Source organism: Podarcis filfolensis (assembly GCF_964270895.1).
Source record: "Podarcis filfolensis genome assembly, chromosome: W".
Taxonomy (NCBI): domain Eukaryota; kingdom Metazoa; phylum Chordata; class Lepidosauria; order Squamata; family Lacertidae; genus Podarcis; species Podarcis filfolensis.
Window position 1 is genome coordinate 18687797 of NC_139619.1, and position 25306 is coordinate 18713102.

General features: G+C 47.3%; 1 protein-coding gene across 1 annotated transcript in view; it reads left to right on the forward strand.

Annotated features, from left to right (window-relative positions):
- The window catches only part of LOC310753859 (ubiquitin-conjugating enzyme E2 A), a 416921-nt gene that overhangs the window by 122610 nt on the left and 269005 nt on the right, over positions 1-25306 (forward strand). The gene's annotated exons all lie outside the window — the stretch shown is intronic.

Consider the following 25306-nt stretch of genomic DNA (forward strand, 5'->3'; position numbering starts at 1 on the left):
TTGTCCTTGAGTCCAGGTGTGGCTAACCATTTGTCTGCGCGGCTTTCTTTTAGGGAGGGGTGGAGGGAGGAAAGTGGAGAAGGTGGAATCTACATCAGATAGCAGCCTGTGTAGCTTCTTTGGGGGTGGGGTGCAGAGAGAAAAGGGGAGAAGGTGGGATCTAAATCGGATAGCAGCCGGTGTAGCTATCTTTGGGGGTTGAAGAGTGGAAAGGGAAGAAGTTGGGATCTACATCGGATAGCTGCCTACACGGCTTTCTTTTAGGGTGGGGTGGAGGGAGGAAAAGGGAGAAGGTGGGATCTACATCGGATAGCAGCCTGCGTAGCTTTCTTTGGGGGTAGGGTGGCTGGAGGTAAGGAGAGATGGCCTTATCTAGATCGGATAGCAGACTGCTTGTCTTTCTTTGGGGGTGGTGTTATGTACTGAGTGAATAGGATCCAAAATGCAGCAGTCTGATTGGTCCTAGAACAATAGGCTTCGGAATGCAGCAGTCTGATTGGTCCTAGAACAATGCAGCCGTATGATTGGTCTGCAGGAGCCACCCAATCCGGCTCCAGGTGGAAGTGAATCCACAACCTGATTGGCCTACAGGTGAATTCCGGAATTAGCCCATTGTGTAAATAATGTATATAAAGTAGATACTTTGAGGGGACATCCACTCCTCCTCACCTCTATGAGCTGAATAAAGAGCATGAAATCCACTCTCGACTCGGAGTATATTTCACTGGCGACAAGGATGGGATTCCGCTGAGCTGACAGCCACACACAGCAACTCAGCACCACCACCTGCCGCACCGCTGCCTCGCACCGTGTATCCAGGCTTCAGCTCCGGGACCCAAGGAACTCAGAATGGCAACCGACAGCAGCTTCTCGCCGTTCAACCCAGCATCCGGAGACTGGGAAGCATACGTGTCAGGGGCTCGGGAGCAGGAGCACAGGGGAGAGAGGAAATGGAGAGCGAAGGGGAAGAATCCGAGGGCAGCGTAGGGGAGTATGACAGTGACCCGAGAGATTCCATGAGCTTCTCCAGCGAATCAGAAGATTCCCAGAAGGGGGCGCCGATGATCAGGGCAAGGGGGGTCCCAGGGGGGACGCACCAGAAACAAGGAGCCAGCGGGGACCCCCAAAGCAGCAGCGGGGGATCAGGACCAGTTTCCCCACCAGAGCGTAGAGGGGGGGAAGAGTCACATGTGTCAGGACCAGCGTCTCCTCCAGCGGAGAGAGAACATGAGTCAGGGCTGACCACGCCTCCATCGGAGAGTGGGGGAACGGAGGGGAGGTCAGTTGCAGCTAGCCTCCCCGAAGGGGGAAGCAGTGACAGCAGCAGTGAAACGGTCAGGAGGAAAGTTGCCAGCTGGGCGCGCGCGCCAAGTTCAAATGTACAGGCGCGAGGGACAGCAGGAGACCCGGATTGGGAACCAGCTCCTAAAGCCCGCCGGAGGGGGGGGAAGACTCAGGGGATTCAGCGTCAGAAGAGTCTAGAAAGGGCGAGACCCCGACGGACAGGCGGAACCAGAGGAGGAAAGAGCAGAGGAAGAGGTGGAGCAAGGCTAGAGTCTTAAACTGGTGTCTGGGGGGAGGAGATTCAGACGGAGCTTCAGCGGTCTAGAGTTTGAGACGTAGAGCTGCACGCTGCGGCTGTGGAAGTGAAACTGAACTTCAATAAAGACTTTCGTACTTAACAACGAAGCGGCGTTGGTCCTTTGTGAGCTGGGATCTCGGGCAGCTCTGACAGTAAGCTCCGTCTCCTATAGAATTTAACCCTCGCAGCGTGAGTTGGCGCAGCGAGGGGCAAAACTTGGTGTTTTGCGAGCTCACGAAGATAGGCAAAGATGACTACAGAGGAGAAGGTGACAGAACTGCAAAACGCAGTCACGACGCTTTACGCAGAAGTAGCAGCATCCAGGAAAAGAGAAGAAGCAGTAGCGCTCTGCCGGGATCTGCAGACCAGGTGGGAACGTTTGGGCAAGGAGGGGCTGCCAGGACCCAAGCCGGAGGGAGTTGGCCTCGGGAAGAGGGGGGGCAGCATAGTAGCCCACTTCGACGGGAACCTGCAGCAGTATCCTAACTTCAGAGCCGACATAGTTTTCGCGCTCAATTTGCTTCGGAAAGACTTTAGAGATGAGGAAGAGAAAGTAGGCTTCATAATTACTCATCTGCATGGGGAAGCTAAATCGTGGCTGCGGAATTTATGGCGCGAAAATGAACCCGCCCTCCAAGATTCCAACGCTATGGACGCTTGTTTTAAATCAACGGTAGATGTGGATGTGGCCAGGAGGGAAATGCATGGGCTGCAGCAGGGCAAAGCCACGGTGAGACAATATCACTCCCACTTTTTTGCGTTAGTGAATGTGCTGGGCTGGCAGAAGGACTCCGTTGCCGTCAGGGAACTGTTCTGGGAGGGACTAAATGGGGCCGTGAAAGATGAGCTGGCAAGGGGAGAAAGACCTAAAAGCACCACAGAAGTCGTCCAGAGAGCGCTGGCGATAGGGGTGCGCCTGGAAGACCGCCCTTGGAGCAGGGAGGAGGGACGTAGGGCGAGCACACCAGCCAGAACAACTCCCTTCCTACCCAGAGAGACAGGGCGCGCGCTATCCACGCCTCCACTGGGGAGGGGAGAAGAGCCGATGGAGATAGGTGGTGCCAGGGCTCAGACAGCAAGCAGAGCCCAAACACCAGGAGCAGTCAAGGCGAAGGCTCCTAGAGGGAGCAGGAAGTGTTACATCTGCGACAGTGCACAGCACATGGCCAAAGAGTGTCCCCAGAGGATCCAGAAGCACACTGCAGCCTCAGCAACAGTAAGGGGAGCAGTTCAGCAGGGGGAACAGCTACAGGGAAACGAAGAAGCCTGGTTGGAAGCAGAAGCACTGGGGCCCAGCCAGGCGAGTCAGTGAAGCAGTCCCCAGAGATTTTACAGCCCACAGACCCCCTTCCACCCAAACCAGTGGTGCAACTCACCGCATCGCTCCAGCTGCCCAATGGGCTCACCCTGGAAGTCCCAATTACCATTGACTCTGGTAGCAACGCAGACTTTGTAGGAGTGGACTTCATCAAGCAACATCGCATAGCACTCCTACCAGCCACGATGCCCCTAAACGTCGTCACGGTCGATGGCAGGAAGATACTGGGAGGAGAGGTGGTACAGCAAACACCGCCTATGGTAATGCAAATTGGAAACCACCGCGAAGTCATCAGCTTCAACATCACCCACCTGTCGGACACGCCCATAGTGTTGGGCATGAGTTGGCTGGATAGGCACAGCCCGGCATTAGCATGGTACCAGCGGCAATTGACCTTCTGCTCTTCCTACTGCGCAGAACACTGTGTCCGGACCCGCCAGGAAGAGGAGGGGCAAGAGGATGAACCGCAGCTACACCTAGGCATGGTGCAAGCGGTACCCAACAAGTACAAGGAGTTTTTGGAGGTCTTCTGCGAGAAGGAAGCGGATAAGCTGCCTCCCCACAGGCCTTACGACTGCAAGATTGACCTCCTGCCGGGGGCGACGCTGCCGACTGGAAAACTGTATTCCATGTCTGAGGATGAACTGCAAGAACTCAGGGAGTTCATAGATCACAACTTGAAGCGGGGATTCATCCAAGAATCCAAAGCAGTGGGGGGCAGTTCCGTGTTTTTCGTGAAGAAGAAAGACATGCCCCAACGGAGGCTCGTAGTTGATTATAGGATCATCAATTCCAGGACGAAGCCCACTGCATTCCCCATGCCCAAGATCGACGACCTGCTCGCGACGGTGAGGAAGGGACGACTCTTCACCAAGTTGGATCTACGAGGGGCGTACAACCTTATACGCATGCGGGAGGGCGATGAGTGGAAGACGGCCATGTGTACACCTTTAGGCACCTATGAATATCGCGTAATGCCGTTTGGTCTGCAAAATGGCTCCCATTGTTTCCAAGCCTTCATGCATCACGTGTTAGCGGGACTCCTCTACAAGAAGTGCGTCTGCTTCCTGGACGACATCCTGATCTTCTCGGAATCGCAGGAGGCTCGCGAGGGGGACGTCAAGGAGGTCCTGCAGAGGCTAGGCGAGCACAGACTTTATGCCAAACTAGAGAAGTGCCAGTTCGACATGACGGAGGTGGATTTCCTGGGCTACAAGCTGTCCGACAAGGGACTTGCCATGGACAGCACCAAGGTCCGCTCGGTGTTGGACTGGAAGAGCCCGCGCAATCGGAAAGAGGTCCAGAAGTTCGTCGGCTTCGCCAACTTTTATCGCAAGTTCATCAAGGGGTTCGCGAAGGAGACGGTGGCCATCACGGACACCCTCAGCTCCAAGAAGAAGAAGTTCACCTGGACGGACCAGGCGGAGCAGTCCTTTCGGAGACTCAAGCGTCTCTTCGCGTCCGAAGAACAGCTGCTAGACGTAAACCCCAGCAAACCAATGAGGGTTGAGATGGACGCCTCGGACAGAGCGGTGGGGGCGGTCCTGTTGCAGCAAGATCCGCAAGGGGACTGGAGGCCATGCGCATTCTACTCCAGGAAACTCAGCAAGTCGGAACAGAACTACACCATCTGGGACAGGGAGTTGCTGGCCATTCATGCAGCCTTCAAGGCGTGGCGGCACTTCCTCGTCGGAGCCAGACACACAGTGCAGGTCCGCACGGACCATAAGAACCTGGAGTACTGGCGCACGGCGCGGTTCCTGAACCAGAGACACATCCGCTGGGCGGAGTTCTTTGCGGATTTCGATTTCCGGATAGAATACATCCCGGGAGACAACAACGTCATGGCGGATGCACTATCCAGGAAGCCGCAGTATCTCGAGGAAGCGGCACCGGTGGCGGCCAAACACATTTTCGCACCGAAAGCGTGGGCGTGCGCTTCAGCCGCCGTGGACCTGGACGCGGTGCGTCGAGCGCTGCAGACGGATTCGTTCGCACAATCCAAGATGGAGGAGGTGCGAAGAGGCACATCGAAGGACGACGAGTTCCAGATACGAGACGGACTGCTCATCCGCAAAGGGGCTCTCTACGTACCCGGAGACGACCTCCGCGCGATAGTCCTGCAGCAGTTACACGACGCGCCCAGCGCGGGGCACTTCGGCAAGGACAAGACGGCGGAATTAGTAACCAGAGACTTTTGGTGGCCCAAGGTGAAGGGAGAAGTCGCGGATTACGTCTCCAGGTGTGACACCTGCCAAAGGGCCAAGCCAGTACACAGGAAGCCGGCAGTTCTGCTAGAACCCCTACAGACGCCGCTCGAACCGTGGGAGAAAGTGGCCCTGGACTTTGTCACAGATCTGCCCAGCTCGCGAGGCAAAACAGCGGTACTCGTGGTCGTAGACATGTTCACCAAGATGGTGCACTTCATTCCTTGCACGAAGGTGGCCACAGCGGAACAGACCGCCAAGCTGTTCATAGACCACGTGTTCAAAGCTCATGGCTTGCCGCGGTCCATCCTGTCCGACCGGGGTCGCCAATTCATCTCGAGCTTCTGGCAGAAGCTGCTGGGCATCCTGAACGTCAAGATCAACTTAGCGTCGGCACGACACCCGCAGACCAACGGACAAGCGGAGAGGGTCAACGCCATCATGCAGCAGTACCTGCGATGCTATGCGAATCAACAACCCTCGACCTGGGTGGACTACCTACCGCTGGCCGAGTTTGCCTACAACAACACGAAGCACGGGTCTACAGGGGTGACACCGTTCTACGCCAACAATGGGCGGCTTCCCAGAACCTTCCCGGGGTTAGAGACGAAGGGGGAGGGGGAGCCACGGGGAGCAGAGCACTTAGCAGCAGAGTTACAGGAGGTCCACGAGCAACTCCGAAGGCACTTGGAACGGGCGAAACACGTCTACAAAATGCAGGCAGACAGGCACAGGAGAGTCGGGGAAGACATCCAGGTGGGGGACTGGGTCTGGTTAGCAGCCCAGGCAGTGCCGGCCAGGACGTTAGCTAAGAGGAAGCTCAAACACAGGCAGCTGGGGCCTTACCAGGTCGCGGCACAAATCAATCCAGTGGCCTTCCGGTTGACACTCCCGGAGGGCTCCAGAATGCATCCAGTCTTTCATAGGTCAGTGCTCACACCCTACAGGGCACCCCACAGGTTTCAGGCGCCAGGGAACGCGCCAGACCCACTTAACAAATCGCCAACAGGGGAGGGGTCACAGAGGGCGACGCCACTCAACGAGGTCATGGAGATTTTGGACTCGAGGTGGGGGGAAGAGGGAGTGGAATATCTCCTCGCCAGGGAAGGTACCCCAGCCAGCGCCAACAGGTGGGTACCGTGCTATGCCGTGGAGGAGCACTACCTCAAAGACGAGTTCCATGCACTCTTCCCACACAGACCTATGCCGGCAGAGTATTTCGACGACTGGCTTTTCACACCCACACTTTCAGCCAGTACGTTCCAGGGTTTTTCATCAGCTGAGGAGACGACGCCGGAAACACGCTCCCCGGAGGGGTCACTCTCGGGGTTTGTCACAGACCGCTCCTATTGGTGGGACAATCAACCGGAGGTGGGGTGGAGCAGGGAACTGCTGCGGGGACCCTTACACGCAGCCTCACCCTAGGTACCAGGGGGAGGGAAGGACATGGACGTGTTGGGGGAGGATCCTGGATTCGAGCACAACAGCAGAGAGATGGAAGCAGAAGAAATCGACGTCGACGAGCCCATTGCGGTCTGGCCGGATCCCGCTGGCCGGCTGCACACCAGGGGGGAAGAACGGTATCCCGCACTCACACCCACAGCACTGGAGCACCCGGAACCCACACCCGAAGAGGGGGAGGGGGAAGGGGGGGCTTCGAGGGGGGGATGGATGTCAGGGGCTCGGGAGCAGGAGCACAGGGGAGAGAGGAAATGGAGAGCGAAGGGGAAGAATCCGAGGGCAGCGTAGGGGAGTATGACAGTGACCCGAGAGATTCCATGAGCTTCTCCAGCGAATCAGAAGATTCCCAGAAGGGGGCGCCGATGATCAGGGCAAGGGGGGTCCCAGGGGGGACGCACCAGAAACAAGGAGCCAGCGGGGACCCCCAAAGCAGCAGCGGGGGATCAGGACCAGTTTCCCCACCAGAGCGTAGAGGGGGGGAAGAGTCACATGTGTCAGGACCAGCGTCTCCTCCAGCGGAGAGAGAACATGAGTCAGGGCTGACCACGCCTCCATCGGAGAGTGGGGGAACGGAGGGGAGGTCAGTTGCAGCTAGCCTCCCCGAAGGGGGAAGCAGTGACAGCAGCAGTGAAACGGTCAGGAGGAAAGTTGCCAGCTGGGCGCGCGCGCCAAGTTCAAATGTACAGGCGCGAGGGACAGCAGGAGACCCGGATTGGGAACCAGCTCCTAAAGCCCGCCGGAGGGGGGGGAAGACTCAGGGGATTCAGCGTCAGAAGAGTCTAGAAAGGGCGAGACCCCGACGGACAGGCGGAACCAGAGGAGGAAAGAGCAGAGGAAGAGGTGGAGCAAGGCTAGAGTCTTAAACTGGTGTCTGGGGGGAGGAGATTCAGCCGGAGCTTCAGCGGTCTAGAGTTTGAGACGTAGAGCTGCACGCTGCGGCTGTGGAAGTGAAACTGAACTTCAATAAAGACTTTTATACTTAACAACGAAGCGGCGTTGGTCCTTTGTGAGCTGGGATCTCGGGCAGCTCTGACAGTACGCCTCCCATTTCACCTTTCTCCTAGAAGCCAAAGGGGTCACCGACAAAGAAGACGCCAAGAAGAGGGCAATATTCTTCAGCATCTGCGGAGAGGAGACGTTTGAAATCGCCCGGGCTCTCCTTGCACCTGAAGACGTCACTACTGTTCCATACAAAACAATAATGGAACGGCTGAAGGGGCACTTTTCGCCGCAGCCCTCAGTGGTGGCTCGTCGAAATGCCTTCTACGCAAAGCGGCAAGCCCCTGGGGAAACCATAACTGGGGTTGTGACCTCTCTCCGCCAAGCCGCCCGGTTCTGCAACTTCTCAGAGCTGGAGAACATGCTTCGTGACCGCCTCGTCGGTGGCCTGAAGGATGAGAAGCTGCAACGACGCCTCTACGCTAAGAAGGACCTAACGTTCCAGGTCGCTCTGGAGGAGGCCCTGGCAACGGAAGCTGCCGAGAGGTCGACGCAAGAGGCACGGCCGAGCCAGCCGTCCCAACAAAGGGTCCACCATGAAGACCTCACCGACGACTCAGGATCTGACAGGGAGGAGGTGCACCGAGTACAGCAGCGCACTCAAGCAGCGCACAGACCACAGCTGCCTCGACGAGAAGGAGGGAACTGCGCAAGCTGCGGGGAGAGTCACGAGAGGAGGACCTGCCGTTTCCACAATGCAGAGTGCAGGCAGTGCAGAAAATCGGGACACATCGCCCGGGTGTGTCGGGCTCAGCCCACCCGACACCAGACATCCGATGACCGATCCAAGAGCCCCAGGTCCCGAGGCCCAACGCACCAAGGCAACTCGACGGAGCTCACAGACTTCCAGGTATACCAGTTGTCCCACCCCAACGTAGAGAAAATTTATGTAGAGGTACTGATAGAGGGGGAACCTGTGCCGCATGGAGCTTGACACGGGTACAACTCTATCCATAATCTCGGCAAGGACCTTAAGGAAACTGTGTCCTAGTGGGGGTCCCAAACTCAGGCCGGCCCCATTCACCCTACGGGACTTCCAGAAACGTAAGGTCCCCGCAATGGGGGTGGGGACCTTCAGGGTGCCATATCGAGGGCGAACATGGCAACTAGACTTGCTTGTGGTCAAGGGCCCCTACATTAGCTTATTGGGATTGGCATGGTTTGGACCACTGGGGCTAGCCGTCACCGGGGTGAACCGCACTAGCTTACAAGTGGACGTGGACGCCATATGCAAGGAATTTCTAGGGGTTTTCGATGGGAAATTGGGACAGTATACGGAGCCCCCCCCCATTGCTCTACAGCTTGACCCCACAGTACGACCTGTCAGGCTCAAAGCCCGCCGGGTCCCGTTCGCCCTGAAACCCCGTATAGACGAGGAATTGGACCGGCTCGCGGAGCAAGGAGTGCTGGAGCCTATGCCTAATGCCCCCTGGGAAACCCCGATCGTCACACCCGTCAAGCCAAATGGTTCGGTCCGCATCTGCGCAGACTACAAATGTACCATAAACAAGGCCCTCACGGCCCACGCATACCCAGTGCCAGTGGTCAGCCATGTCCTTGCCACCCTGGGTGGGTCAAAAAATTTTGGTAAGCTGGACTTGGCCCAAGCATATCAACAGCTGCCAGTAGATGAGGCCACAGCAGAGGCACAGACGATTGTGACGCACAGGGGAGCATTCAGGGTAAAGTGGCTGCAATTCGGTGTCAGCGTGGCACCAGGCATATTCCAGAATCTAATGGACTCTCTCCTTAAAGGGATTCCTGGCGTCACCCCCTTCTTCGATGATGTGTTGATTGCTGGGCCCACACCAGAGGAGTTTGAGGACCGCCTCCGCACCGTTCTGCACCGTTTCCAGACGGCGGGTCTCAAGGTGAAGAGGGAAAAATGTCTACTAGGAGTGCCTCAGGTGGACTTTCTGGGATTTATGGTGGATGCAGAAGGGGTCAACCCGACTGGGGACAAGGTACGGGCCAGCACCCAAGAGCAAGACTGAACTTCAGGCCTTCTTGGGACTATTGAACTTTTACCATTCCTTCCTTCCCCACAAGGCGGCGGTAGCAGAGCCCCTACACAGACTCCTGGACAAGCGGGCCCCTTGGGTGTGGGGCCAGCGCCAGGAGGCCGCATTCCAGGCAGTCAAGGACTTGCTGGTCTCAAACTCGGTCTTGGCACACTTCGACGAGAGGCTGCCGGTGGTGCTAGCATGCGATGCCTCGCCCTATGGCATCGGTGATGTCCTGGGACACCAACTCCCAGATGGAAGAGAGGCGCCGGTGGCATACTTTTCCCAGACATTCAACGCAACCGAGCGGAACTACTCGCAAATCGACAAGGAGGGTCTGGCAATCGTGAAGGGAGTAAAAAAATTCCATGATTTCTTGTACGGGCGGCCCTTTACCGTGGTGACTGACCACAAGCCGTTGCTTGGCTTGTTTGCCGCTGAAAAGCAGACCCCCCCAAGTGCTGTCTCCTTGAGTCCTCAGGTGGTCAATTTTCCTTGCCAGCTACCAGTATGCACTGATTCACCGCCCTGGGAAGGCGATGGGCCACGCAGACGCCCTCAGCAGGCTACCACAACTGGAAACAGGCACCGATCCAGCACCCGCGCAAGAGGTTATGAGCCTGGAGCTGCTTCCCGACCGCCCCATTCAGGTACAAGAAGTTGCACACCATTCCAAGAAAGATAGGGTCATCTCCCGGGTCCTGGACTGGGTGTGGAGGGGATGGCCCAGCAGCAGCCCCGGGCCAGAATTCGCGGGCTACACAACCCGCAAACCTGAACTGTCAGCCCACAAGGGGTGCCTGTTATGGGGAAGCAGGGTCGTTGTTCCCCAGCCCCTCCACAAAAGGGTCCTCACAGCGCTACACGAGACACACCCTGGGGTAGTGAGAATGAAGGTCCTTGCCAGGAGTTATGTGTGGTGGCCGGGCATCGAGGGAGAGATAGAGGCCTGGGTCAAACACTGCCAGGCCTGCCAAGAATCCTGCCCAGATCCCCCAAGGGCCCCAGTCTAGTCCTGGGAGTCCGCCCGAGCTCCATGGTCACGCCTGCATGTGGACTTCGCTAGCCCCTTTCAGGGGAAAACATTCTTCATAGTGGTGGACTCCTACACCAAATGGCTGGAGGTTGCACTGGTACCGTCCACTTCCACGTCTGCAGCCATCTGGGTACTACGCAGGCTGTTTGCAACCCATGGGTGCCCTGACACTCTCGTCTCAGACAACGGAACCTCATTTACGTCAGGAGAATTCCAAACCTTCACAGCGCAGAACACCATCCGCCACATCCGCTTGGCGCCCTTCCACCCTGCCACCAATGGCCAAGCAGAACGCACTGTGCGGACCACCAAGGACACCCTCCGCCGCATGACGCAAGGGGCTTGGGAGTACCGCCTTGCCACATTTCTTCTAGCACAGCACCCCCAGCTCAACGACTGGCTGGAGCCCCACTGAACTACTAATGGGTCGGCGCCTTGCAATCAGATTGGACCGCCTTCACCCCGATAGAGCTCAGGATGAGGTAGTGGTAGGGGAAGGCAGGAACCCCCGGACCTTCGAGGCCCAGGAACCAGTGTACGCAAAGAATTTTGGGGCAGGCCCAGCATGGGTACCCGCCACAGTCACCAGGGTCACTGGCCCCGTGTCGTATGAGGTGCTAACAGATGGGGGACAATGCTGGCGCCGCCGCTGCGACCAGATACGGACACGATTCCCGGGAGAAAACCAGGAGGAGGACAGGTCAGAGGAGTCCCAAGGGAACAGTGGGGCAGTGAGGCCCGTAGAACAGGAGGGGCCAGCAGGAGAGGCAGAAACAGTAAATACAGAGAGGACTCGCGAGGATGAAAGGACACCAGAACCAGAACCAGAACCACGACTGAGCGAGCCCTTTGCGCCAGACCAAACGGCCCCATCACAGCCAGCATCCTTGGAACATGAGCCAGAACCTGAACCCCGGATCAGGGAACACCCCAGGCCGCAACGCACACGTAGGCCACTGGCGTACCTTGAGGACTATGAATGCGACCTCCCGGGCAGGACTGGAACTTAGAGGGGAGGGGTGCTATGTACTGAGTGAATAAGATCCAAAATGCAGCAGTCTGATTGGTCCTAGAACAATAGGATCCAAAATGCAGCAGTCTGATTGGTCCTAGAACAATGCAGCAGTATGATTGGTCTGCAGGAGCCACCCAATCCGGCCTCAGATGGAAGTGAATCCACAACCTGATTGGCCTACAGGAGAATTCCGGAATTAGCCAATCACATGCAGCCCATTGTGTAAATAATGTATATAAAGCAGATACTTTGAGGGGACATCCACTCCTCCTCACCTCTATGAGCTGAATAAAGAGCATGAAATCCATTCTCGACTCAGAGTATATTTCAGGTGGGATGGAGGGAGGAAAGGGGAGAAGGCGGGATCTGCATCGGATAGCAGCCTGTGTAGCTTTCTTTGGGGGAGTGGAGAGAGGAAAGGGTAGATGGCGGGATCTACATCGGATAGCAGCCTGCGCGGCTTTCTTTTAGGGAGGGGTGGAGTGGGGAAAGGGGAGAAGGTGGGATATACATTGGATAGCAGCCTGCGTAGGTTTCTTTGGGGCGGGGTGGAGTGAGGGCAGGGCAGAAGGTGGGATCTACATCCGATATCACCCTGCGAAGCTTTCTTTTCTGGAGGGGTGGAGGGAGGAAAGGGGAGAAGGCGGAATCTACTTTGGATAGCAGCCTGTGTAGTTTTTTTTAATTATTATTATTAAAATAATTCAACATTAATACATACATATTACGAATATACAAACAAACATACATTTCATACAATCCTTAAAAATAGTCATACATACCCACACTCAATCCCACAGATACTTCCTTTTCCCACCACCATCCCTTACCCCACACCCCACCCTTGTGTTAGACTTCCAATCTACTCAATTTCAATATCTTTCCACTTCTCTTACTTTCTTTCACACACTTTTAAACCAACTTTTCTACTTCTTTTTCTGTTACACATTGTTATCCATCTTATTTAGTATTTCAGTGTTTATAACAGAACTTATTTATTCTAATAGGAGTTCTGATTTTTCAATATGATTTTGATTTCTTTGTTTCCTTACTTGCCAGGCAAGGACCTTGCCTGGTTTATTTGCCCATTCAAAATTTTTATATTTCCAGAATTTAATTTGTTGTTCTACCTCCTGTTCTATAATTTTATTATATTCTACTCTCAGTAATTTAATTTCTTGATTTACTCTCTCTTTATTTTTGCTTGCATAGGCCAATTTTTCCTTCCTTTTAATTTCTTCTAAAAGCTCCCTTTTCTTTTTTTCTTTATTCTTATATGCTATTGAGTTTTGTTGTATGAAATATCCCCTAACAACTGCCTTCCCAGCATCCCACACTGTTTTTACATCTGTCCCTTTCCTCCAATTGTTTTCAAAATATTCCTTCATCAACTTTCTGGTTCCTTGTATTACTCTTTGGTTTTTTAATAAGAAAACATTCATTCTCCACCTTTCCCCCCCTTTCTCCTCTTTTCCTTTAAGAATGAATGTTACTGGATTATGATCTGTAAGTGTTTTTGGTAATATTTAAACTTTCTCTGCTTTGATTGCCATCTCCTTAGTGAGCCATATACTGTCGATTCGGCTATACAAATTATTTGGTTTTGAAAAATAAGTGAACTCCTTTTCGACAAGATATTTATATCTCCATATATCAACCAAATCAAAAATCCTCACCATTTCCACAAAACTTTTTGGCAGCTTACCTTCATTTCCCCCTCTCTTCTTCTGGGATCTGTCCAATTCTGGTTCCATTACTCCATTTAAATCCCCTAACACAACAATTATTATATCTATATACTCCATTAATAATGATCTTACTTTTACATAGAATTCTGATTTTCTTTTGTTTGATCCATAGATTCCAGCTACTACAATTGGTTCCCCCTCTAGCAATATTTTGACTATTACAATCCTCCCCTCTTTAACTTCATATAGCAATTCTGGTTTGTATTTGCTTTTAACATACATTACAACCCCCCTCTTTTTTCTTACATCAGATGCGATGAATTCTTCCCCTAACTTTGGATTTACCAATAATCTTTTATGCTTAATATTAACATGGGTTTCTTGTAAACAAGCAAGATCCCATTTCTGCCTCTCTAAGATACGCCCTATTTTCTGCCTTTTACTCCTATCGTTTAAACCATTCACGTTCCAAGATAACAATTTAAATTTCATGCTTTATTAATTAAAAATTGTAAAGTTAGTAGAAAGAGTTTAAATTATCTGCAGTGGTAAAAGAGAAGAGTTTTATAGTAGTTGTTGGTCTGATTATTACCACTGGCGTAGTTCTTTATCCTTCCACCCTTTGCTGGGCTCTTTCTTCTTCTTCTGCCTTGTCCGATAGCTCTCCCTTTTTTCCTTCCTCATTTCTTACTTCACTTTTCCTTCCTCCTAATTCTCCTCGGTACTTCCTCCAAAACATATCTGCTTCCTCAGATGTCTCAAATCGTCTTCTTTTTCCTTTGAAATTGAAGGAAATCCCCACTGGGTATTCCCATCTGAAGGATATTGATTTGGCCTTTAATGCTTTTGTTAGAAATTGGAATTGCTGTCTCTTTTTTATTAACCTTGGTGGGATTTCTCTCAGAATTATTATTTCTTTTCCATCTATGGTTAACTTGTTCTTACTCTTTACTTGGAGGATCTTATCTTTCATCCAGTTCAATGTAAATACAATGATGCAATCCGCCGGCCATTTGTTCATTTTTGCCTTTCTTTAGTTCACTCTGAAGATTTTCTCCGTCTGTTCTATTATGTCTTTTTCCTGTAAATGTAGCCATGTTGCTAAATTTCGATCATCTTCTTCCAGATATCCTCCCTCTTCTCTTCTGGAATATTTCTGAATCTCAAGGTCTTCTCTTTAATCTGCATCTGTATCATTGCTAGTGCGTCCCCAGTAGCTTCCTGGATTGCTTTTTGTTGATCCATCTACTTTTTTGATCTGTCCATTTCTTTTCTTTGTTCCCTTTGTTCTTTGCTAATTTTCTTCACCACCTCTTCCATTTGTTGATTTTTATTTTTTATTTCTTGTACTTTCTTATCTGTCTCCTTCATTCCTTCTAAGACTTCTATTAATTTTTTCTTTATTTCTTTATTTCTTCCTTTTCTTTTTCATTTTTTCCCATTGTGTTTTCTAATTTTTCTAATTTTCCATCAATTGTATTGATTTTTTTCCTCCAGATCTTTTCTCATTCTTCCAATGTCCCCCTTGAAACTTATGATAAGCTCTCACAAATCCATTTCCTGTTCTAAGCCTGAGTTTCTTCTTAATTATTGCTGTTGACTTCCAGTTCCAATTGTCTGTTTTTTAATTGCATGAGACATTTTGCATTCTCTTTTTCAACCACCAGCTGTCCTTCTGTCGCTTGAATTTTCCTTTACTGCTGCTTTTCCTACTTTGTCTAGTGGGTGTCGCTGTGTTCTTATTTACTCAGTCCGCCAGCATCTGTCCTCCTTTAACCATCACTTTCACTCTTTGTCTTTGTCACTTCCTTCTCAGTGAGTACTCAACGTCTTCAGACCCTTTTCGCCATCTTATTTATTAAGTTCCCTTCCTTTTCCCCACAGTGTTCCCTATTCCTTTGTCTTTGTCTTTGTCTTTCCTTCAAGGACCTTTGTTTTCAAAGCAGCTGCTTCACTCTACCCAGCCCCAATCACAGACTGCCTCCACCTCTCTGCTCTTTTCTAGTAAGTCCATTTCAGATAGTATGTTTTTCAAATAGTTTAATTGCAATATGAGTGATTTCTTTACACTCTCTATATATTTCTTCTGTTCTTCTGTCTTCGCTTTGCTTTTGTGGTAGCGTTGTCCCCGCCCCCGCCCCCCACTATTTTTACTCTTTATTTTGTTTTGGGTTTACTCACTCCACGAGCGGTTCCTTTCCCCCTGAATTCCCCCTTTCTTTTTCTTTTTTTTAATATATATTTTTATTGTTTTTAAAATACAAAATTATAAAACATACCACACAATTTATCACAAATACACTCTTATTGGACTTCCATCAGCACCTCTGATAATCCTCCGTCTTATTCACTTCTTACGCATTTCCTAACTTAATATTGCCTTTACTTTCTTAACATATCCCATCTCCTTTTTCATTTTTGCAATATTTCTAATATTATTCCTCACAGAGCTTCTTGCAAACCTACAAACGTCATCTGGTCATCGCAAATACCTTTCAAATAATCCGTAAATTTACTCCAGTCCTTGGTAAACTTCTGGTCCCGCCAGTTTTGGATCCTTCCCGTTAGTTTATCAAGTTCCGCATAGTCCATTAATTTCATTCTCCATTCTTCCATCGTTGGTAATTCTTCTTGCTTCCATTTTTGGGCCAATAGTATTCTTGCTGCTGTTACTGCATATAGAAAAAGCTTACATTCCTTTTTATTTATATCGTTTCCAACAATACCCAAGAGAAATGCTTCTGGTTTCTTTATAAATGTATATTTTAACATTTTTTTCAATTCATTATACCGTATTTTTCGCCCTATAGGAAGCACTGGCCCATAGGACGCACCTAGTTTTTTGGGGGGGGAAATCAAGGAAAAATTTTTTATTTCCCCCCCAGTTTTGCACAGGCATCCCCAAGCTAGAAGAGGGAGACGGAGCACTCCGTCTCCCTCTTCTGCCTTCAGGGACAGCCTCTCTAGCCTCCGTAGGGCAGCAACTTGCCCCGCTGTCCCCCGAGCTTGTGGGGCTGGCAATGGGGAGAAGCAAGCAGAGGAAACTAAGATTGCAGAGGAAACTAAGGAAAAAGCTGCTGCTGTGGAAGTTAAGGTAACTCAATTGGAAACAAAGAGAGTCCCAGATATACAGAGACAAGTTGAGGACCATAAGTTGATTCTTTCTATGATTGAGCTCAAGGAAAAACAGACGAACTTGAGGATCAGAGCTGTACCTGAATTGGAGAAGGATAGTTTGATAGAATTTCTTACGCAGGAATTTGCAGAGTTTTGGAATCTGGATTTGGAACAAGAAGGAGTGAAAATCGTGAGTGCTTTTAGGCTTGGAAGAGGAGGGAAGAAGAATAGAGTAAGAGACTGTTTGATTACCCTCCGATCTAAAGAAGAGAGAGATAAAGTTTTGGGTTGGCACTTTCAGAAGACTTTGAAAATACTGCAGACAAGAGTGGAAATATTCAAAGATATCCGGAAATACCTTTTGGACCTTAGGTCCAATTATGGAGATTTGGTTGCTCTGCTGAGAAGGAACAGAATCATCTTCAGGTGGGAATTTCCCCAAGGCCTATCCTTTAGCTTTAAGGGAAGGAAAATAAAAATAAGATCAGTTGAGGACAAAGAAAAATTTCTGAGCAACCACGAAGAGGATCTACAGAAGGGACTTGGAAAAGAACCAGGAATATCGGACAGAAGATCACCAGATAGAGGACTAGAGCAAAGAGTACTGGACAGAAGATCACCTATACTGGACATAGCAAAGCTATCTTTTGGACTGGACTGCCCAGCGAAAGGGATACCAACACCACCGACAGAACAAGAGCAAGCACTGGGCGCAGCTGGAGGAGATTTAAAGTAACTATATCATGGCACTGCAAATATTAAGCTGGAATGTTAATGGGATGAACTCCCCAGAAAAAAGACGAAGAGTCTTTCATGTATTAAAAAAAGAACAATTGGACTTGATTTGTTTACAAGAAACACATGTAATAAGGCTACATAGGAAAATATTGACAAATAAAAGATTGGGACATGAATTCATTTCATCAGACAAAGTTAAAAAAAGAGGAGTAGTACTTTACGCAAAGGAGAGCCTATCACCGAAATTTCTTTTTAAAGATGACCAAGGAAGATTTGTGGCAATTGAAATCCAATCACAAGGAGAGAAATTTTTGTTATTAGGCATTTACGCACCAAATGAGGGAAAATCGGAATTTTTTAAGAAGTTACATGAGACTCCGATGGACTATATGGACTATAATATGATTTTGATGGGGGATATGAATGGAGTGGTGTCTACAAATATGGACAAGGCACAGAGACAGGTAGTCACTAAGGATGGTAGACTACCAAAGACTTTCTTTGATATGACTGACAATATGGATTTAGTTGACATTTGGAGAATAAAAAACCCTCTGGGAAGAGAGGGAACCTTCTTCTCTGAGGCCAAAATGACATGGACAAGAATTGACCAAATTTGGGTAACTAGAGGGCTGGCTCCAAAGACTAGAAAGGTGGAAATATGCCCTAAAACCTGCTCCGACCATAATGCTGTAAAGATGGAATTGAAACTAACACCAACTGGTTCCTTCAGATGGAGGATGAATGACACATTGTTTAGGAACAAAGAAGTGACCAAGAAGGCCCAAAAAACTCTGAGAGACTATTTTGAGATAAATATGAACACCACTGTAGAAAAAAGAGTAATTTGGGACGCAAGCAAAGCGGTTATGAGAGGATTTTTGATACAACAGAATGCGATTCAAAAGAGAGTCCAAAATGAGAAAAAAGATAAGATTTTGGAGAAAATAAAGGAAGGAGAGAAGAAACTGAGAGTGAAACCAAAGTCGCAGGAGATTCTGAAAGAGATAAAGCTACACCAAGTACAATATATGAAAACGATGAACCAGGAAATAGAATGGAAAATTAAACGCTAATGGCCGCCTCCTGCTGAGCTCTGCTCAGGGAGGCTTCTTCACGAGTTCGGGTCTGACCGCTACGGCGAAGCGGGGACCCCTAAAATCTCAGGCGCGGAAGCCTGAGAGCAAGGAGGCTCGGTGGGCACCTTAAGCGCCCCCGCTTACTGCAAAGGAGTCTTTTTAAAGGCTCCGGAGCGGCATCGGGGAGCGCGGTGCTGAGAGCCGCTACCCAGCCCGTGGAGTGAAGCCGCGTCGCCATTGACGGAGAGCGCCGATTCCTTCCTGACATTTGGAACTTAAATTGGACTACCGTGAGTAAGATTGAACAACAAATCTAAAAGGAAACAATTTGAAATTGGCTGAAAACGGAGAAGGCAAAAAGTAAGGAAGTCTGCCTTCCTCGGACTGCATGTAAATAAAGCAACGGACAGGAAGCTGCAATTTGACAGAAAGCAGCCTTAAAATTGACGGACTCTGACATTGGACTTAAATCCCCCCCTTAGCAGGCAGGGGCAGGGGGGGAAGATTGGTGATTTGTTTTACCTGCATGAAAGAAGCTTAGAAGGGGAAAGTTCTGCCGTTTTAAACCCTTGGGGAGGACTGCTTGGAAAGCGAGCCACCGGGACTGAGAACTGTCATTCGATTTGCTACAAAGTAGGCGCTTTGCCTTGGATAAACTAAAGACACTATTTGTTACAAGTTTGGCACTTTGGAAAGATACAATTTGATACTTTGGAAATTATCGGACAATTGGTTGCTACTTTTGTTTACCTCTGAAGGGAACTTTCGTTTCTTTGTATTTGGAACTTTGAGTTGCTCCATCTAGAGGCTGTAGGAATATAGCCACTATTTTTTTTACTGTAAGGAACAGACTTGTGGAATTTCCCAGCTGAAAGTGATTCTCGTGGGAAAGACCTTGGGATATGAGTGGCCCGACAGAGGAGAGATTAACAAGGGCTAAGAGCAAAGTTGAACAAAAGAGAAGAGGTTCAATCATAAACCCAACTGCACCTGCTTCAACTCCCTCCATGGATACAGTAACAATAACAAAGGCATTGGTTAAAATAAATGAAACTCTGGAAGTCTTAACAAAGCAGAGCACTGAAAATTCCAAACAGTTGAATGAATTATCAACAAAATTGGATCTGAATACAGAGACTATAAATAAATTAGTTCAAGAAAATGAGATAACTAGAAAGATCGCAGAGGAGGCAAAAACTTCGGCAGAGGAGGCAAAAATTTCTGCAGGAAACACACAGGAAAAGATAGTACCAGTCTGTAAAAAGCTGGAAGAACATGATGCTGCCCTGTCTTTAATGGAACTACAGAGGAAAAGTAAAAATTTGAGATTGAGATTTATTCCAGAAAATGAAAAGGACAATTTGATAGACTATCTTACAAAAGAATTTCTGGACTTTTGGCAGGACAGCTTAAAAGAGGAGGAATTTAAGATAACAACTGCTTTCAGACTGGGAAGGAGACAGAACAGAAAGAGCCCAAGAGATTGCCTGATAACTTTGAGATCTCAGGAGGAGAGAGACAAGATATTGAATTTACACTTTCAAACAGCCCTTGAGATTGAAGATTCTCGTGTGCAGATCTTTAAAGATATCCCTAAATATATTTTGGAAGCGAGGACCTATTACAAGGATTTGGTCACTCTATTGAGAAAGAACAACATACTATTCAGATGGGAGTTCCCACAAGGCCTGTCTTTTAACTACAAAGGAAAGAAAATTAAGATTAAAACAGTGCAAGACAAAGAACAGTTTCTGACAAGGAATGAGGAGGATCTTCTGAAGGGAACGGCGGAACCTACGGACCTAGAGGATTTACCAGATATTTCCAATTTATCTTTTGGAGCTAAAAAATCAACAGAAGATGAGCTTCTTGGAGCTGTTGGAGGGGTAACCAAATAAAGAACAAGATGTCTCTGCAATTTCTAAGTTGGAATTGTAATGGCCTCAATCTTCCTAGAAAGAGACGAGAGGTTTTTCATATCTTAAAAAAAGAACAATTGGACTTGATTTGTTTACAAGAAACCCATGTGACTAGAGTACATCGAAAATTACTTATTAACAAAAGATTAGGACAAGAATTCATTTCATCGGACAAAGTGAAGAAAAGAGGAGTGGTGATTTATGCAAAGGAAAAGTTGGCCCCTAAATTAATATTTAAAGATGAACAAGGAAGGTATTTGGCAATTGAAATTCAAGTTCAAGGAGAAAAATTATTGATAATAGGAGTTTATGCACCAAATGAAGGGAAGTCAGAATTTTTTAAGAAATTGCATGAGACATTAATAGACTTTTTGGATTATAATGTAATTTTAATGGGAGACATGAATGGAGTGGTTTCTACAAATATGGACAAAGCACAAAAACAGGTGATCTCCAAGGATGGGAGATTACCTAAGACCTTTTTTGACAGGAAAATTGGCTTCCAGGTGGAGAGGTCAAAATTAGAAACAGAGCTATTGGAACCCAATACTAAGAATCTGTCAAGAATGTATAACTTGCTGTTGAAATGGAATACACAGGATGAGACGGTTAAATCAGCTATGATTAAATGGGCACAAGACATTGGTCATAACATCATGTTTGCTGACTGGGAACAGTTATGGACCACCGGTATAAAGTTCACGGCATGTAATGCCTTAAGAGAGAACATTATGAAAATGATATATAGGTGGTACATGACCCCAGTCAAGCTGGCAAAAATTTACCACACGCCCAATAACAAATGTTGGAAATGTAAGGAAACTGAAGGTACCTTTTACCACCTTTGGTGGACGTGCCCTAGGATTAAGGTCTTCTGGGAAATGATTTATAATGAAATGAAAAAGGTGCTTAAATGCACTTTCGTGAAGAAACCAGAAGCTTTCCTCCTGGGCATGGTAGGCCAATTGGTGTCAAGGAAAGATAGGATGTTTTTTATGTATGCTACAACAGCAGCAAGAGTACTTTTAGCAAAGTATTGGAAGACACAAGAACTACCCACACTGGAAGAATGGCAGACCAAGGTGATCGACTACATGGGATTGGCGGAGATGACTGGCAGAATCCGTGACCAAGGGAAAGAGACGGTGGAGGAAGACTGGAAGAAATTTAAAGTTTATCTTAAGAATTGCTGTAAAATTAATGAATGTTAAAATGTCTTGGGTAATGCAAAATAGAATTGCAGTGACAAACAATTGGACATGAAAAAAAAAAGAGTTAAAGAAAGTGCTACAAGAAATTGAAATTAGGGGTTGCTGGAATGATTTAAAACAGGGATGCAGAAAGGGGAGGTATGGGGAAGTCGCTGAAAGAAGGTTTTAGGAAAGAAAGGTCAAGAAATTATACATGTTTATATGTTTGTTTGTCTATGTATTGTGTTGTATTGTCTTTTAATATGTGTTGAAAAACCAATAAAAAATTTATAAAAAAAAAATAGAATGGAAAATTAAACAGATGAGACAAAAGACATTTGAATCGGCAAATAAATGTGGAAAACTGCTGGTTTGGCAAATGAAAAAAAAGACAAAAACTTAACACTATTACAAATTTGGAAGTAGAAGGAAAAAATATACAGAATCCAGTGGAGATTAGAAAGTGTTTTCAGAGGTATTTTAAACAACTATATACACAGGAGAAGCAGAAAGAAATGGACATTGATCGTTTCTTGAAAACAAATGGATTACAAAAAATCTCTCAAGAAAATAAGCTAATGTTGAATTACAAAGTAACGGAGCAAGAGATAGAAGGGGCCATCCAGAATATGCAATTGGGTAAATCTCCAGGACCGGATGGTTTGACTTCAAGATACTATAGATCCCTGAAAGAATGGATAATACAGCCATTAAAGGAAGTTTGTAATGGAATATTGGAAAGGAAAAGGGCACCAGAGTCGTGGAAGGAAGCTTATATTAAACTTATACCGAAAATAGAGTCTGAGAAGACACAGCTTAAGAATTACCGCCCCATATCTTTGCTTAATGTGGACTACAAATTTTTTGCAGACATTTTGGCTAAAAGATTAAAAAAGGTATTAGTAGAAGAAATTCATAAAGACCAAGCTGGTTTTCTCCCGGGCAGACACTTGTCTGACAACACGAGGAACATAATTAACATTCTAGAAAAGTTACAAGTGAATATTAATACTAAAGCAGTTTTGATATTTGTGGACACGGAGAAAGCCTTTGACAATATTTCTTGGAGTTTTATGAAGAAAAATTTACAGGGGATGGGGGTTGGTCAAGGTTTTGAAAATGGTATAGGTGCAATTTATTCAGAACAAAAGGCTAAATTAATTGTGAATAATGTAGTGACGGAAGAATCTAAGATAGAGAAAGGAACACGACAAGGTTGCCCAATCTCTCCATTGCTTTTTATATCGGTCCTGGAGGTTCTTTTAAACATGATTAGAAGGGACCAAACAGTTAAAGGTATACAAGTTGGAGCTAAACAGTACAAACTGAAAGCATTTGCTGATGATTTGGTATTGACATTATAGGAGCCAGAATCTAGTACCAAAAGAGTACTGGAACTGATCCAAGAATTTGGACCAGTAGCGGGATTTAGGTTGAATAAGATGAAAACTAAGGTTTTAGAGAAAAATTTAACAGCGACGGAGAGAGAAAGGTTTCAGAAGGAGACAGGATTAACACTGGTTAAGAAAGTGAAATACCTAGGGGTTAACATGACTGCTAAGAATGTAAATTTATTTGAGGATAATTATGAAAAATGTTGGATGGAAGTGAAAAAGGATTTAGAAATATGGTCAAACCTGAAGCTATCATTGCTAGGCCGAATTGCTGCGATAAAAATGAATGTATTGCCAAGGATGCTGTTCTTGTTTCAAACATTGCAAATTTTGGATAAAATGGAGTGTTTCAAGAAGTGGCAGAGAGATATCTCTAGATTTGTCTGGCAGGGCAAGAAGCCTCGAATAAAATTCTAGATATTAACTGATGCTAAAGAAAGAGGTGGATTTGCCCTGCCAGACTTAAAACTTTATTATGAATCAGCCGCCTTTTGCTGGCTGAGAGAATGGATGCTTCTTGAGAACACTGATGTGCTGGATTTAGAAGGCTTTAACAATGTTTTTGGGTGGCATGCATATTTGTGGTATGATAAGGTCAAAGCACATAAAGCGTTTAAAAACCATATTGTCAGAAAAGCAGTGTTTAATGTTTGGATAAGATATAAGGACTTGCTTGAAAATAAAACCCCAAGGTGGCTGTCACCAATGGAAGCGAAGGCTCAGAAAAAACTCAATATGGAGGCCAAATGGCCGAAATATTGGGAAATTTTGGAACAAGAGGGAGACAGATTAAAACTGCAGAGTTTTGAAAAATTAAAAAATAGACTGTGAGATTGGCTTCATTATTACCAGATAATGGAGGCATATAACTTGGACAAAAAAATTGGCTTCCAGGTGGAAAAATCAAAATTGGAAACAGAACTGCTAGATCCTAAAATTAAGAATTTGTCAAGAATGTATAACTTGCTGTTGAAATGGAATACTCAGGATGAAACGGTGAAATCTGCTATGATTAAATGGGCACAAGATGTTGGACACAATATTATGATGGTTGACTGGGAACAGTTATGGACCACAGGTATGAAGTTCATGGCATGTAATGCCTTAAGAGAGAATATAATGAAAATGATATACAGGTGGTACATGACACCAGTCAAGCTTGCAAAAATCTATCATTTGCCCGATAATAAATGTTGGAAATGTAAAGAGACCGAAGGTACATTCTTTCACCTTTGGTGGACATGCCCAAGGATTAAGACTTTCTGGGAGATGACCTACAATGAAATGAAAAAGGTATTTAAATATACCTTTCTGAAGAAACCAGAGGCCTTTCTCCTGGGCATGGTCGGCCAATTGGTGTCAAAGAAGGACAGAACTTTTTTTATGTATGCCACAACAGCAGCCAGAATACTTATTGCAAAGTACTGGAAGACACAAGATCTACCCACCCGGGAAGAATGGCAGATGAAGGTGATGGACTACATGGAACTGGCGGAGATGACTGGCAGAATCCGAGACCAGGGAGAAGAGTCGGTGGAGGAAGATTGGAGGAAATTTAAAGTCTATTTACAGAAACATTGTAAAATTAATGAATGTTAGAAGGATGTTGGAATGATGTTATGTGGTTTTAGCAGAAATGTTATAAAGGATTAGGAAAAAATTGACTGTTAATTGGTGAAAGGAGGGAAAGTAAAGTAACATTATATTAAGATAAATTATAGGACAAAAATTTGAAAAGATGGAAAGGATTTGCTGAAACAGATTATCGAGCTAGAATACAAAAAAGGGAGGTGTGAGGAGGTCAAGGAAATAAGCTAATGAAAGTTAAGTTATGGGAAGATTCGCTGTATTTTTTGTTTTTGTTTTTTTAATGGATGTTATTTTTCTGTTTTTTCTTTTTCTTTTGTATCTTATCCTTTTTTCTTTACCTATTGTGATGTGTTGTATTGTTTTTTGTTTAAAATGATGTTTTTTACTTTTTTTGTACCCCTTAAAACTTTAATAAATATTATTTTTTTTTAAAAAAAGAGAGAAGCAAGCTTGCTTCTCTCCCCCCCCCCCCCGCCAGCCTCCAGATCAGGTCCGGGAATAGCGGGGTGCGCCTCCCCGCTGTCCCCCGAACTTGTGGGGCTGGCGATGGGGAGAAGCAAGCTTGCTTCTCCCCCCGCCCCCGCCAGCCTCCAGACCAGGTCGGGGAATAGCGGGGTGGCGGCGCTCCGCCTCCCCGCTGTCCCCCGAGCTTGTGGGCTTCAGGCTGCTGCCCGCAGACCTTGCGAGCCCGCGGGACCTCCCGCCGGGCTTGCAAGGCTTGCGGATAGCTTCCTGAAGCCTGCATTCGCCCCATAGGACGCACACACATTTCCCCTTCATTTTTGGAGGGGAAAAAGTGCGTCCTATAGGGCAAAAAATACGGTATATCATCTCCCAGAAGCATTTCACCTTTTTACATTCCCACCACATGTGATAAAATGTTCCCTCTTTTTCCTTACATTTCCAACATTTGTTACCTACTTTATACATTTTTGCTAACTTTACTTGTGTGATTTTCATCACATTTTCT